The sequence below is a fragment of the Scyliorhinus canicula genome, chromosome 3, assembly GCF_902713615.1.
Source record: "Scyliorhinus canicula chromosome 3, sScyCan1.1, whole genome shotgun sequence".
NCBI classification, from domain to species: Eukaryota; Metazoa; Chordata; class Chondrichthyes; order Carcharhiniformes; family Scyliorhinidae; genus Scyliorhinus; species Scyliorhinus canicula.
In genome coordinates this window covers 29,523,059-29,537,939 of record NC_052148.1, presented here as the reverse complement: position 1 = coordinate 29,537,939, position 14,881 = coordinate 29,523,059, and the positions used below count along the sequence as shown (strand labels likewise).

Here is a 14,881-nt window from a genome sequence, read left to right as displayed (position 1 = left end):
CCTGGTGCTTCTTCTCTTGTCGGGGGCTGGTTTAGCACAGGGCTAAATAGTTGGCTTTTAAAGCAGACCAAGGCAGGCCAGCAATGCGGGTTCAATTCCCGTACCAGCCTCCCTGAACAGGTGCCGGAATGTGGCGACTAAGGGCTTTTCACAATAACTTCATTTGAAGCCTACTTGTGACAATAAGCGATTTTCATTTCATTTTTTTTTTCCTAAATGGCTGTTCATTTTCTCCCAGATCATGTTTTCATAAATGTCCCCACCTCTGATGTTAAACTGACTGTCCTTTCATTCCCTTTTCACCCTTTTTGATCATTTGCAATTCTTTGGTCCTAAGAAGGATTGGAAGATTATGGTCTGTTCCTCCGCAATTTCTACACTTACTTTCCTCAGCAGCCTAGGATGTATTCCATCTGGATGACTTATCCACACTAAGTAGTTTCTAGTGCCTCCTCTTTATTTTTATATCTCATGCAGTATCCCGGCAACCTCCTTATTTACATAACTTTGGCAAAGTCGTCGTCCTTGGTAAAAGCTGATGCAAAGTACCCATTTACTTCCTCAGTCATGCCTTCTGATTGTGGCAGTGTAGCTCTCTTTTGGTTCCTAATCAGTCCCATCTTCTCCTCTGACAACCTTTTCACTGGTAATGTATAAGTAAACCACCTTTGCATTTCCACTTATGTTAGCTGCCAATCTATTCTTGTACTACCTCTTTGTCTCCCTTATTTCCTTTTTCACTTGTCCTCTGCACTTTTTATATTCAGTTTGAGTCTCCCTTGTATTATCAAGCTGATATCTAACATGACATGCCCACTTTTTCTGCTTCATCCTATTTTGGAACTACTTCATCAGTCCAGGATCTCCAGCTTTGCATTGCCCTCCCTTTCCCACTGGTAGCAATTTCCCGTATCAGCCTCCCCGGACAGGCGCCGGAATGTGGCGACTAGGGGCTTTTCACAGTAACTTAATTGAAGCCTACTCGTGACAATAAGCGATTTTCATTTCATTTTTCATTTCATTTTTTCATTTAGACATACATGCAAACCATCACTTTAAAGGCCTCCCATTTCTCTTGTTAAATTCTCTTGCTATTACTGGCTGTCTCAGCATCTGATTTGCCATATCCGTGCCTCAGTGTCTTGCTGCTAACAAGGGGAACTGTTTTTAAGTGCTCCCTCACCACCCATTCCCAGTCAATACACAAACATGGCAGCGCACAGATCTGCTCTTCACTTTGGGGTGCTGACCTAGACAGGGTTCTCGCTGCTGTGAATGAGAGATGGGGCATCCTGTTCCCCTGATACTGTTGGAGGGCCAGCAGCAGGGTCACAAATACAGCCTGGGAGTAATGGCGTCGGCTGTCAGTGTGGGCAGCATGACCAGGTGAACTGGTGGCGTTGAAGTTCAGGGCTGCAGTGACTTTCACGGCCTCCTCCATGGGGCTCCAGGTCCACAAGGACATGGTACAGGTGCCGCACTGTATTTTTGTGGAGTTGGAATCTCCTGTGGCATATCTCCGCCACCTCATCGAAAGACCAACAACGCCCGTACACCTTGGGCTGTCGCAGGCATCCTCCTCTGGGTTCCTCCTCGGCCTGCTGTTCGGCCGGCTCTTCAGGGTGTGTGGCAACCCCCTGCACATGGGGTGCCGCATCCAACCTGTGTCGACGCTGCTGGCCTTTCTGGCTTCTGGCCGCCTGGGCTGCCACCAGCACCACGAGGGCATCCTCTGCTGGTCCTGCACTACCATCGATTTTGGTATCTGCAAGGAATTGAAGAAGGAGGGAGACCGACAATCAGTTAGGGCTTCCACCCCAGGGCCCTCAAATCATCCAAGCCTCCCCCATCTTATGTGTCCTGCCTTATCTCAGAGCCATCCACCAAACTGGTTGTGCTGGAGAATCTCGCTCTGCACACACACCCCTGGCCATATTAGGAGCCCTGATCCACACACTTACCCTATGGTCGTGAGGATTTCTCCTGTGCTGAAGCTCTTGATTCAGTAAGAAGTCTGACAACACCAGGTTAAAGTCCCACAGGTTTATTTGGAATCACTAGCTTTCGGAATGTAGCTCCTTCATCAGGGGAGTGAAGAGGGAGGTTGCACAAACAAAGCCAATTATGCAAGATGATGCTTTGAACGTGAGACTTTGCAGGTAATTAAGTCTTTACAGGTCCGGACAGTGGAACTGGAGTGGGAATTTGTCCCACTGGAGGCGGAGCATCACGGAGACCCTGGGGAATACAGGGTCAGGCCCGCTATTGATATGCCAACGGCATTTACTGTATGTGTGTAATGGAACGCATTGACGCTGCTGTTGAGGCACCAGAGAATTGCGATTTGGCGTCAATAGACACCCGCCACGATTTTGGAGTACAAACCGATTCTCCGCCTAATCGCATTTCCCAATTCCGCCGTCGGACGATGGAGAATCCCGCCCAGGATGTAGATCAAGGGATTTTTGGGGATAGGGGAGGTATTGAACCAGAATTAGTGGAGTGAAAACAGGGCTGGGGATGAACAAGACCAAAATGGGAGGAGCAGAGAAAAGGACTGGAGAGCTTGAAAGGATTGCAGAGTTAAGGAAGGCAAGGCCACAAGGGATTTGTACATATTTGAGAATTTTAGGTTTGAGCATTAGGTACCTGGAGCAAGGTTAGAGGTGATGGGTGAGTGGGAGTTTCACAGGACAGAATACGTTTATGGAAGGTCGTAAATGGGAGGTTGGTCATGAGTGGATTGGATCAGTGAGTTTGGAAGGGACTGAAGTATGGCTGGGAGGTTCAACACTAGATGGTCTGAGCTTGGGATAGCGCATAGGATCAGAAATATTTTATTTAGTCCCTGGATGCTGTTCACAATTCAGTGACGTCATGATTGAATGGGAACCTCATTCCATATGCCTGATTTTGTCCCATATTCCTTGATAACATGTATCAACAAAAAAAATCTATCTATCTCTGTATTAAAATAATAATAATCTTTATTACTGTCACAAGTCGACTTACATTAACACTGCAATGAATTTACTGTGAAAATCCCCTCATTGTCACACTCCGGCACCCTTTCGGGTACACAGAGGGAGAATTCAGAATTTCCAGTTCACCTAACAGGCACGCCTTTCGGGACTTGTAGGGGGAAACTGGAGCACCCGATGGAAACCCGCATAGACACGGGGAGAACATGCAGACTGTGCACAGACAGTGACCAAGCCAGGCATCGGGCCCGGTCCCTGGCGCTGTGAAGCAACTGTGCTACCCACTGTGCTACCGTGCCGTCTATGTGTAAGTGGAAGTAGTTAGTCTTTGCAATTGAAAGTATAAGTTTAGAATTTCAACTAAAGTTCAATCAAATGCCGAAATCTATTTTGTGAGGTCATGGAGAGTTGTAAGGATGATCCTTTAAAACAGAGATGAAGAGGAATTTCGTCAGCCAGAGGGTGATGAATCTGTGGAACTCTTTGCCACAGAAGGCTGTGGAGGCCAAATCATTGAGTGTCTTTAAGCAGTGATAGATAGGTTTTTGATCAATAAGGGGGTCAGGGGTTATGGGGAGAAGGCAGGAGAATGGGGATGAGAAAATATATCAGCCATGATTGAATGGCGGAGCAGACTCGATGGGCCGAGTGGCCCAATTCTGCTGCTTTGTCTTATGGTCTTATTTACAAGGCTAACACACAGCTCCTGGTAATTCCCAACTGGGTCTTAATAGTCACTGTCCAACTGGCCGACCTTATATACAACATAGATTGAGTTTCCTCCAACCTCTTAACGAGGGAGTCCGTGCTCCACAAGGGACACAGGGAAGACAATCATCCCCACCCTGTAAGTCCCGTGCAGTGGGTTATGATATATTCCTCATCTTATAATCCCTTCCTCTTCTTTCTGTCCTGTTTTCACTCTTTCTCTTCACATTCTGTTATTCATCCTTCTTTTTCTTATGTCCTTCTTTAGTCTGTGCCTTCCATCTTCCCTGACCTTTTTTTTCCATTTGGCTCTTCATCTCCCCCTGCACCTCAGGCTTTCCTTATCATTTTTCTTCCCTCATACACACCAGAGCAAAGATTTCCAATAGGTTCAGAATCTGCCATAGCCAGCCCGAGCTGACAAACTATTTCCATGTTCCTGTGGCACTCGATCAGTTCACTCATCAGATAAATGCATTTCCAGCAGTGACCTGCAATGCAACTCTTGGACCTTGACAAGCATGAAATCAAAATAAATCAGGTTAGTCCTATGTGAATGTGCAGTACTTAACTGAAGACCTAGCTAAGCGTGTAATAAATCTCAGCCTTGACTGGAAGAAGCTCATTGGAATTAAAGAAACCCACAGCAACAATTGGTCTGGTTAAGTCAGGAATAATTTGTATGACCACTGTTGAAGTCGAAATCCACAGCCACATCTAGGTCAGCACTTGATTTTGGCCAAGTAGCTCCAGTTAACTGGAATAATGGTTAGAAAGAAACATAGAAAAAATAGGAGCAGGAGGAGGCCATTTGTCCCTTCAAGCCTGCTCCACCATTCACTATGATCATGGCTGATCATCCAACTCAATAGCCTAATCCCGCTTTCTCCCATATCCTTTGATCCCCTTCACCCTAAGTGCAATGTCTAACTGCTTCTTGAAACCATACACTAAGGGGCAATTTAGCATGGTCAATCCACCTAACCTGCACATCTTTGACTGTGGGAGGAAACCGGAGCACCCGGAGGAAACCCACGCAGACAGGGAGAGAACGTACAAACTGCACAGTCACCTGAGGCTAGCATTGAACCCGTAACCCTGGAGCTGTGAGGCAGCCGTGCTAACTGAAAGGGTTTATTCATCTTTTCTGACAGAAAAGCAGGTGATTTTCCATTGAATGTATGGCATTAGAAACAAAAAAAAATGTCCCTAAGGATGTTTTCTGCGAATGTTGTACCGTCAATGACCAATGTGGTAATAAATGTTCTGTGAGGAATACGGCCTTGAACATCTGTTATGACCCGCTGCGCTGGACTACTGCTGGAAGAGGCAGATTCAAATTAATTGAATAATTAAAAAAAAATTTTTTTTTTAAATTTAGATTAGCCAATTATTTTTTCCAATTAAGGGGCAATTTAGCGTGGCCAATCCACCTACTCTGCACATTTGTGGGTTGTGGGGGCGAAACCCCCGCAGACACGGGGAGAACGTGCAAACTCCACACGGACAGTGACCCAGAGCCGGGATCGAACCTGGGACCTCAGCGCCGTGAGGCGGTTGTGCTAACCACTAGGCCACCGTGCTGCCCTAAATTCATTGAATAATTGTAGTTTTAACTGAGAGAGATTGTGAATACCTGGAAACCAGCATCCTCCCAGCACTGCCCCAAGTGATTAAAGACAGCTGGAGATGGATGGCAATTGTACCGAACATTGGTTGATTCCATGCCAAAGTAACTGCAGGTTGCCCACACAATTTCGGAACATAATGAACTTTTCTTAAAAATTGCTGTCAGCAGATCTATTTAGAAAAGACAGTTATGTTTTTATTACAGGTTTCTAGTGCATGAAAGATTAAGCACCCGCTAAACAAAATGAGCTGCAATCATAGTGGTACTTTAATTTTATATTACTGCCCAAATACATTTGTGACTGACTGTACTTTCATTTTGTTACTGTTTTCCCTGTGGACCCTCTAAAGCCCAAGAAATGTTCTTTGGAAACATTGATGACATGGCGCATAACTACCCAGTGATTTACTTTTCTTTTCCAGTTTTTTCTACTCCCTCCTCTGAATATAGCAGCTCATATTGAGCATGACTGTATGGGAGCCCGCAGCCCTCTGGTATCCTACCCAATCTTCACATCCGTGTTCAGATAGATAATGTAGTGTCAACAATAATATCTTGGTAAATTTACAGATGAGATCCAATAAGTGGATGTATTTCATACAGAAGAGGATGCACATCAAAATAAAAGAAAACATTAATCGGTTTGCAGAATGGCTATGTAATTGACAAATAAAATTCCAATATAAGTAAGTGTGAGATGGTGCATTTTGGTAAGAATAATGAGTTCACATACTCCTTGGAAAACAGAGAAACAAAGGGTTCTGGGGGTATTGACAGATCACTAAATACTACAATTCAGGTTAATAAGGTAATTTAAAAACAATCAAATCAAAGTACTGTGGTATCTATCTGGAGGTATAGAAGTGCAGGTTGGAGTACTGTGAATAATTCTGATCTAACTTCCATGGTTGAAGAAAAGCACTGGAAAGGCTGATGTGGTAAAACAGGATAAGACAGTGGTGTTTATTCAAGTGGTAAGACACCTTGTCAAAGGCTTGACTGAAGTCCACGTAAACATCCACCGCCCTCCCCTCATCAAGTTAGTGAGGCACGACCTCCTCTTCACAAAACCAGGCTATCTATCACTAATGAGTCCATTTGTTTCCAAATGGATATAAATCCTGTCCCTGAGAATTCTGTCCAATAATTTACCTACTACCGACGTAAGGGTCACTAGCCTATAGTTTCCAGGATTATCTCTGCTACCTTTCTTAAACAGCGGTACCACATTAGCTATTCTCCAGTCCTCTGGGATCTCACCTGTAGCCAATGAGGATACAAAGACGTCAGTCAAGGTTCCAGCTATTTCCTCCCTTGCTCCCCTCAGTATTTTGGGGTAAATCCCATCCGGCACAAGGGACCTATTTACCTTAACATCTTTTAAAAGACCCAATACCTCCTCCTTTTCGATGTTAACATGATCCAGACCTACCCAAGTTTCATTTTACACAAAGTCCCTTTCTTTGGTGAACACTGATGCAAAGTATTCATTTAGTACCTCATCCATCTCCTCTGGCTCAACACATAGATTCCCTCCCACTGTCCTTAACTGGTCCAATCCTTTCCCTGGCCACCCTCTTGCTTTTTACATATGAATATAAAGCTTTGGGATTCACTTCAATCCTACTTGCCAAAGGAATTTTCATGACCCCCTCCTAATTTTCAGCTTAAGTACCTTCCTACTTTCCTTATACTCCTCAGGGGCTTTGAATGTCCCCACCCTTCTAGACCATACAAAAGTCTCCTTTCTCTTTTTAACAAGGTTCACAATATCCCTCGTTATCCAAGGTCCCATAAACTTCCCATACTTATCCTTTGTTCTCTCAGGAACAAAGACTTGAACATGTCTTTCCTGAATCCTAATCAACTGTCACTTGAAAGACTCCCACATGACCAATATTGATTTACCATCCGACAGCTGCACCCAATCCAAATTCATCAATTCCTAATTATCATAATCTAATGTTATCGTAATTTGCCTTTCCCCAGTTTCGCACCTTAATGTGAGGGTTACCCTCATTCCTATCCAAAAGTACCCTAAAAGTTACCGAATTGTGGTCACTATTCCCATAATATTCCCCTACTGAAACCTCAACCACCTGTGCAGTCTCATTCAATGAACAAAGAACAAAGAAAAATACAGCACAGGAACAGGCCCTTCCGCCCCCCCAAGCCTGTGCTGACCATGCTGCCCGTCTAAACTAAAATCTTCTGCACTTCCAGGGTCCATATCCGTCTACGGGTTTTCTCCAATACCAGATCCAGTACTGTCCCTTCCCTAGATGGACTACCTTCCTATTGCATCAAGAAGCCTTCCTGGATACACCTTACAAACTCTACCCCATCCAAGCCCCTAGCACAAAGTGAGTCCCAGTCAATATAGCAGAAATTAAAATCCCCTACCACAACAACCCTGTTAGTTTGCACCTATCCATCTACCTGCTCCTCTATCTCTTGTTGACAGTTGGGGGGCCTGTAATAAACCCCCAACATTGTGATTGCCCCCTTCCTGTTCCTGAGCTCTACCCAGATTGCCCCATCCAGAAGGTGAGATCGCAGGGGATTGGGGGTAGAGTACTAGATTGAATTGAGGATTGGCTGACATGACAGAAAGCGGAGGGTCAGGATAGATGGGTCCTTTTCTGGCTGGTGAACTGTACTAGTGGGGTCAGTCCTCGGACCTCAACTGTTCACAAGCTACATAAATGATCTGCAAGCAGGAACAGAGTGTAACATACCAAAGTTTGTGGATGATACTAAAATAGGTGGGAAAGCAGGCAGTGAAGAGGAAATAAAGATGTTACAGACGGATATAGATAGGCGAGGAGATTGGGCCAATGTTTGGCAGATGGAGTTTCACGTAGATAAATGTGAGGTTATCCAATTTGGCTGAAAAAATAGAAAGGCAAATTATTATGTAAATGAAAAGCAGATTCAAGTTCCAAAGATTCACCTGCTTCTGAGAGAAATAAATTGACCTAATCTCTGTCTTAAGGGGAGGCGGTGGCACAGTGGTATTGTCACTGAACTACTAAACCAGAGACCCAGAGTGATTCTCTGGGGACCCACGTTCAAATCTCACCACGGCAGATAGCGAACTATGAATTCAATAGAAATCTGGAATTAACAGTCTGATGTTGGCCATGAAACCATTGTCGATTGTTGTAAAAACCCATCTGGTTCACTGATGTTCTTCAGGGAAAGAAATCTGCTGTCCTTGCCTGGTCTAACTTCCAAGTGACTCCAGGGCAATTAGGTATGGTCAATAAATGGTGGCACAGCCTACAACAACGACGTCCCATGAATAAATTTAAAAATTACAAAATGGATGACGGCTTATTTTTAACCAGCTACCCCTGATTCTAGCTTCTTCCATAAGAGGAAACATCCTCTCTACTTCCGCCCTGTCAACACCCCAGGGGTTCGTAAAAGTTGCAATCAAGTCACCTCTTACTCAACTAAGCTCCAGTGGAAAAAAGCCCAGCCTAGCCTTTCCAATCTTTCCTCATTCCAGGTTTAGTCAACCTCTTCTGAATTGCTTTGAATATATTTTCACCCTTCCTTAATAATAAAAATAATCCTTATTGTCACAAGTAGGCTTCCACTAACACTGCAATGAAGTTACTGTGAAAATCCACACTCCGGCGGGTACACAGAGGGAGAATTCAGTACGTCCAATTCACCTAACAAGCACGTCTTTCGGGACTTGTGGTAGGAAATTGGAGTACCCAGAGGAAACCCAGACGCAGGGCTCCAATTCACCGAACAAGCACGTCTTTCGGGACTTGTGGTAGGAAATTGGAGCACTCAGAGGAAACCCAGACACAGGGAGGCACAGACAGTGACCCAAACAGGAATCAAACCTGGGACCCTGACACTGTGAAGCAACAGTGCTAACCTCTGTGCTACCATGCCGCCCATAGGAGACCAATGTTATACATAATACTTGAGATGTGGTCTCCTCAGTTCCTGTATAACTGAAGCATAACCTCCCTACTTTTCTGTTCAATTCCCCTCGCAATAATGGATAACATTCTATTAGCTTTCCCAATTACTTATTGTACCTGCATTTTAGCCTTGTCTGATTCATGCACCTCGACACCCAGATACCTCTGAATCTCAGAGCTCGACAATCTCTCACTATTTAGATAATGTGCTTATTTTTTACTCTTTCTGCCAAAATGAACAATTTCGCATTTGCCCACATTATACTCCATTTGCCAGATCTTTGCCCACTCACTTAACATATCTATGTCCCTTTGTAGCCTCCTTACATCCACTTCCCAACTTATATTCATAGGGCAAGAATTCTGTCGTCCTTAACTGGTCAGGCCTACATGCGACTCAAGATCCACAGCAATGTGGTTGACTCTTAAATGCCCTCAGGCAATGAGCCAGCGACACCCACATTGCATGAAAAAATAATAATAAATAATTTTTAATGTGGTACATTATCAAATGCCTTCTGGAGTTCTTGACATGTTACTTCTTCAAAGAACTCCAACAAATTGGTTAAACCAGATTTCCCTTTCACAAAGCCATGTTGACTCTCCCTGATTGCCTTGAATATTTTTAGGTGCCCTGTCATAACATCTGTAAGAATAGCTTCCAACATTTCCCCTATGACAGATTTTAAGCTAACGTTCCTAGTTTCTGTCTCCCTCCCTTTTTAAATTAAGGAGTAACATTTTCTAATTTCCGATCTGATAGAACCTTCCCTAATCTAGGGAATTTTGGAAAATTAAAACCAACGTATGAACTATTTCACTAGCCGCTTCTTTTAAGACTCCAGGATGAAGTTCATCAGGATACAGGGATATCTGAGCCGCCAACTCCAACAATTTGCTGAGTACCACTTCTCTAGTGATTGTAATTTTCCTGCATTCCTGCCTTCCTACTATTTCCTGATTTACAGCTATTTCTGTGATGTTACTTGTATCCTATGTTGTGAAGACCGATGCAAAATACCTGTCCATTTCATCTGGCATCACCTTATTTTCCATAATTAATTGCCCGGACTCACTTTCTATCTGGCCAATGCTCACTTTGTTAACTGTTTATTTAAATATGTACAGAAACTCTTACTATTTTAGATAGTTTTCTCTTGTACTATAATTGGCCCCTCCTTATTGATCTTTTAGTTATTCTTTGTTCTTCTTTACATTATGTCCAATGTTCTGACCTGCAGCTGATCTTTGTGCTTTTTCATCAATTTTCGTGCTAGTATTAACTTTTTAAATTAACCATTGATGGTGGTTCCACCCCTTGGAATTGTTTTTTCTCATTGGAATGTATCTATTTTATGTATTCTGAAATATCCCTTTAAATGCCTTCCACTGCATCTCTATTAACCTATCCCTTAACCTTATTTTCCAATTCACTTAGCTAGCTCTGCTTTCATGCCCTTATTATTACCGTTATTAATGTTTAAAATTCTAGTTTTGGACCCACACTTTTCTCCCTCAAACTAAATGTACAATTCAATCCTATTATAATTGTTGTTACTTAGGGGTGCTTTCACTATGACAGTTCCTTGACAGATTTGCCAGTTCCTTGACAGTTATTTGACAGTTATCTGACAGCTTTTCATTTCCAAGGGATGCACTTTCTTGTGCACAATAATGTTTACTTTTAATAATCCCATATGGTGCCTTACCTTTCACAAAGATGTCTGGGATCTTATTCACATAGGGACCTTACCTCTCCAAAGGGGTACCGTGTCTACTCAAATAAGTCTCTCCAAGTTCAAACATCCTCTTACCTGGCCTGGTCTGCACACTTCGGTTTTCACAAACCTGGCCCACCAAATTCCCACTTTAATGGAGGCAACTGGTGATTTAAATGGCCAGATGCCTTGACTAACTGCACATTCACAAACCCCAACCCAACTCCAGACCAGCCACACAAAAATGGAACATACCGGGCGCGATTCTCCGCTCCCCACGTCACGTGGGAGAATCGCAGGAGGGCCCCCCGACAAATTTCACGACCTCCACGCGCCCCCTGTGATTCTGCCCCCCCCCCCCCCCCCCGGCTAGGAAGGATCGCTGCTCGCCGTTTTTCATGGCGACCAGCAATTCTCTGACCCGGATGGGCCGAGCGGCCTGCCGTTCTCTACCGTTTCACAACGGCGGCAACCACACCTGGTCGCTGCCGTCGTGAAATGGGTGTGGAGATGCCCGTTTGGGGCTTGTAGGGGGCCTGGTGGGGAATGATCACCACGACTGTGCTCAGGAGGGGACAGGCCCGCGATCGTTGCCCACCGATTGTCGGGCCGGCATCTCAATCGGACGCACTAATTCCCCTCCGCCGCCCCGCAAGATCAAGCCGCCACGTCTTGCGGGGCGGCTGAGAGGAAAGACGGCCACCGCGCATGCGCGGGTGCGAGCTGTCAGCGTTGTGACGTCAGCCGCGCATGCGCGGGTTGGAGCCGGCCAACCTGTGCATGCGTGGCTGACATCATTAGGCGTGCCGGCTGCGTCATTCTCGGCGCGACGCCCCCGCGGCCGAGAGTTACGGAGCGCCGCTCCTAGCCCCACCAGGAGGGGAGAATAGGGGCGAGGAGCGGCCTCTAAGGCCGTCGTGGAACTCGGCCGAGTTCACGACGGCCCTCCCGATTTTTCCCGGGAGCGGAAAATTCCGCCCACCGTGTTTGTGTGCGGGATTTAGTCATCTCCAAGATTTTTTGCCATCACAGCGAGCCTTTCATTCTGAAAACCTTGGTGCAGGATATACAAGCACAGTAATTAAGGTGATAGAAGGAATGAGGGTCAAGAGGAACAGGAACATAGTTGTTATATTTGTATTTAATAATCCAGTGATTTAGAGTAATCATCCAGGTGTGAGTTCAAATCCCACCATGGCAGCTAGTATCAGCAATGAAGACAATAAAACTACCTGATTGTTGTAAAAACACATCTAGTTCAGTAATGTCTTTGGGGCAGGAAATCTATTGTCCCTACGTGGTCTGGCATATATATGACTCCAGACCCATAGCAGTGTTGTGTCCCTTAACACACCTTTGAAATGGCTGGAAAAGACTTTAAGTTGTTTTCAAGAAGGCAGCTCACCACCACCATCCCAAAAGCAGTTCGGGATGGTCAATAAATGCTCACCTCAGCAGCTAACCTCATGCATCAATAAAGAAAAACAAAGACTGAATGGTTAACAACACAAAGTATGGCAGAATTTTATTTGACTTTTTAGAATTGGACAGAGAGATGATAAATGAAATTCAATGTTAAAAATGCAAAGTTTTTCATATAGAAACAACAATTCCAAAATGGTACTATAACATAAATGTAAATAAAATACCCTGGACGCGATTCTCCGCTCCCCATGCCGGGTGGGAGAACCGTGGGAGGGCCCCCCGACAAATTTCACGCCCCCCCTGGCGCCCCCTGCGATTCTCCCCCCCCCCCGGCTCGAAAGACTCGCCGCTCGCCGTTTTTCACGGCGAACGGCGATTCTCTGACCCGGATGGGCCGAGTGGCCTGCCGTTCGCGGCCGTCTCACGATGGCGGCAAACACACCTGGTCGCTGCCGTCGTGAAACGGGAGTGAGAAGCCCGTTTGGGGCTTGTAGGTGGCCTAGCAAGGAAAGAGCACCACGACTGTGCTCGGGAGGGGACAGGCCCGCGATCGATGCCCACCGATCGTCGGGCCGGCGTCGCAATGGGACGCAATATTTCCCCTCCGCCGCCCCGCAAGATCAAGCCACCACGTCTTGCGGGGCGGCTGAGGGGAAAGACGGCCACCGCGCATGCGCGGTTTCGTGCCGTCAGCGTCATGACGTCAGCCGCGCATGCGCGGGTTGGAGCCGGCCAACCTGCGCATGTGTGACTGACATCATTAGGCGTGCCGGCCGCGTCATTCTTGGCGCGACGCCCCCGCGGCCGAGAGTTACAGAGCGCCGCTCCTAGCCCCGCCGGGAGGGGAGAATAGGGGGCGAGGAGCGGCTCCGAGGCCGTCGTGAAACTCGGCCGAGTTCACGACGGCCCTCCCGATTTTTCCCGGGAGCGGAGAATTCCGCCCCATATATATAAAATTAAAGTGATCTGGAAACTCTGTTTGATAATAAACTGAAGCCTTCACAACAATACTGAGTGGCATTGAAAACAAACTCACATGTTAGAATGTATAAGAAGGTCAATATTGAATCTAAATTGCAAACTATTGATGTGACCACAATAGATTAAGTTAAAAGCAAAGTACTGCGGATGCTGAAATCTAAACCCAAAGAGAAAAAGCTGAAATATCTCAGCAGGTCTGGCAGCATCTGAAGGGAGAGAAAAGAGCTAACGTTTCGAGTCCAGATAGATTAAGTTATACTGTTCTGGTTGCCAGAACAGTAGATTCAGCGGTCATGCCGGAAGAGAGAAAGAGCACCCCTTCACCTTTTCCAGTGCGGGTAGCAGGTCATCATACATTCCCGTACCAGCCTCCCCGGACAGGCGCCGGAATGTGGCGACTAGGGGCTTTTCACAGTAACTTCATTGAAGCCTACTTGTGACAATAAGCGATTTTCATTTCATTTCATTTTTCATTGTCCCGTTCCTGGCTCCATGCCCCAGAAGCAAAAAAGGCAGCAGCAAACAAACACACAGCCTCTATGCATGAATCATGAAACAATCAACAGGACAATAAAGTCACCAGCAATCCGCAAAAGCCCTTCTTTAATGCCATGATCAAGCTGCTCATTCGGATCAGTCTACCTCTCTCGCCCCCCCTCTGCAGCTCCCAGCAGTAGACCCTCAAATGTGGGATTAATCACACTGGAAAGTCACACTGACCCAGAGCACGCCAGAAGAAAGAAAGAGAACGACTCCCCTTCTCCAGCGCTGGTTGCAGGTCATCTACACCCTCCCGTCCCCCGCTCCAGTCCAGAGAAGCAAAATTGGTTACAGCAAGCAAGTCACATCCTCCAGACAGCCACAGCAGCATTTGGATCACTCCTCCTCTCTCTCCCCCCTCCCACAGCTATAAATACACCCCATTCAGGCATTTTCAGTCACCAGCAGGAGCGAGCAGCAAACACAACCTGTAGCCACTTGAGAGCTGTGAAATTCTAACATAACGAACAATGTCAATTCTTTATTAGCAACAGCCTTCAGACATGTTGTTGCTCGTTCTGGATGAGTGTGCTTAACACTCAATTTGGCTCTGATTCGTTACTTAGCTTTGGAGTCGCCAGGTATCGTTAAGATACCGCCACAAGTTTCAAGGTCAAGTTCAAAGCAATAAAACCATACACCAATTAGTAAGTTCAAACAAGACACGTTTATTATATTACAATAATCCACTAATCATGCATATAACTATAAGACTAGACGAATCCTACCACTACTAGGCCAAATACTTATCTGGATAAGGGGACTGCTGGATCAGGGAACAACAGCTTCTAGCTTTGTCCAAGGTCCGCAGGCTTCCAGTGGTTACGGTCTAAAGGGGTCAGGAGTGTCTGTTCCCATAGCGTGCGTTGTGACTTACTTGCTGGTGGCGTCTGCCCAGACCTCTCCTGCACAAGGTTCTTCTGCTGCAACGGTGTTCTGCTGGGAGGGCCT

General features: G+C 45.8%; 1 protein-coding gene across 3 annotated transcripts in view; it reads left to right on the top strand.

Moving 5' to 3' along the window:
- The window catches only part of ctnna2 (catenin (cadherin-associated protein), alpha 2), a 1,599,328-nt gene that overhangs the window by 737,357 nt on the left and 847,090 nt on the right, over positions 1–14,881 (top strand). The window lies entirely within an intron of this gene.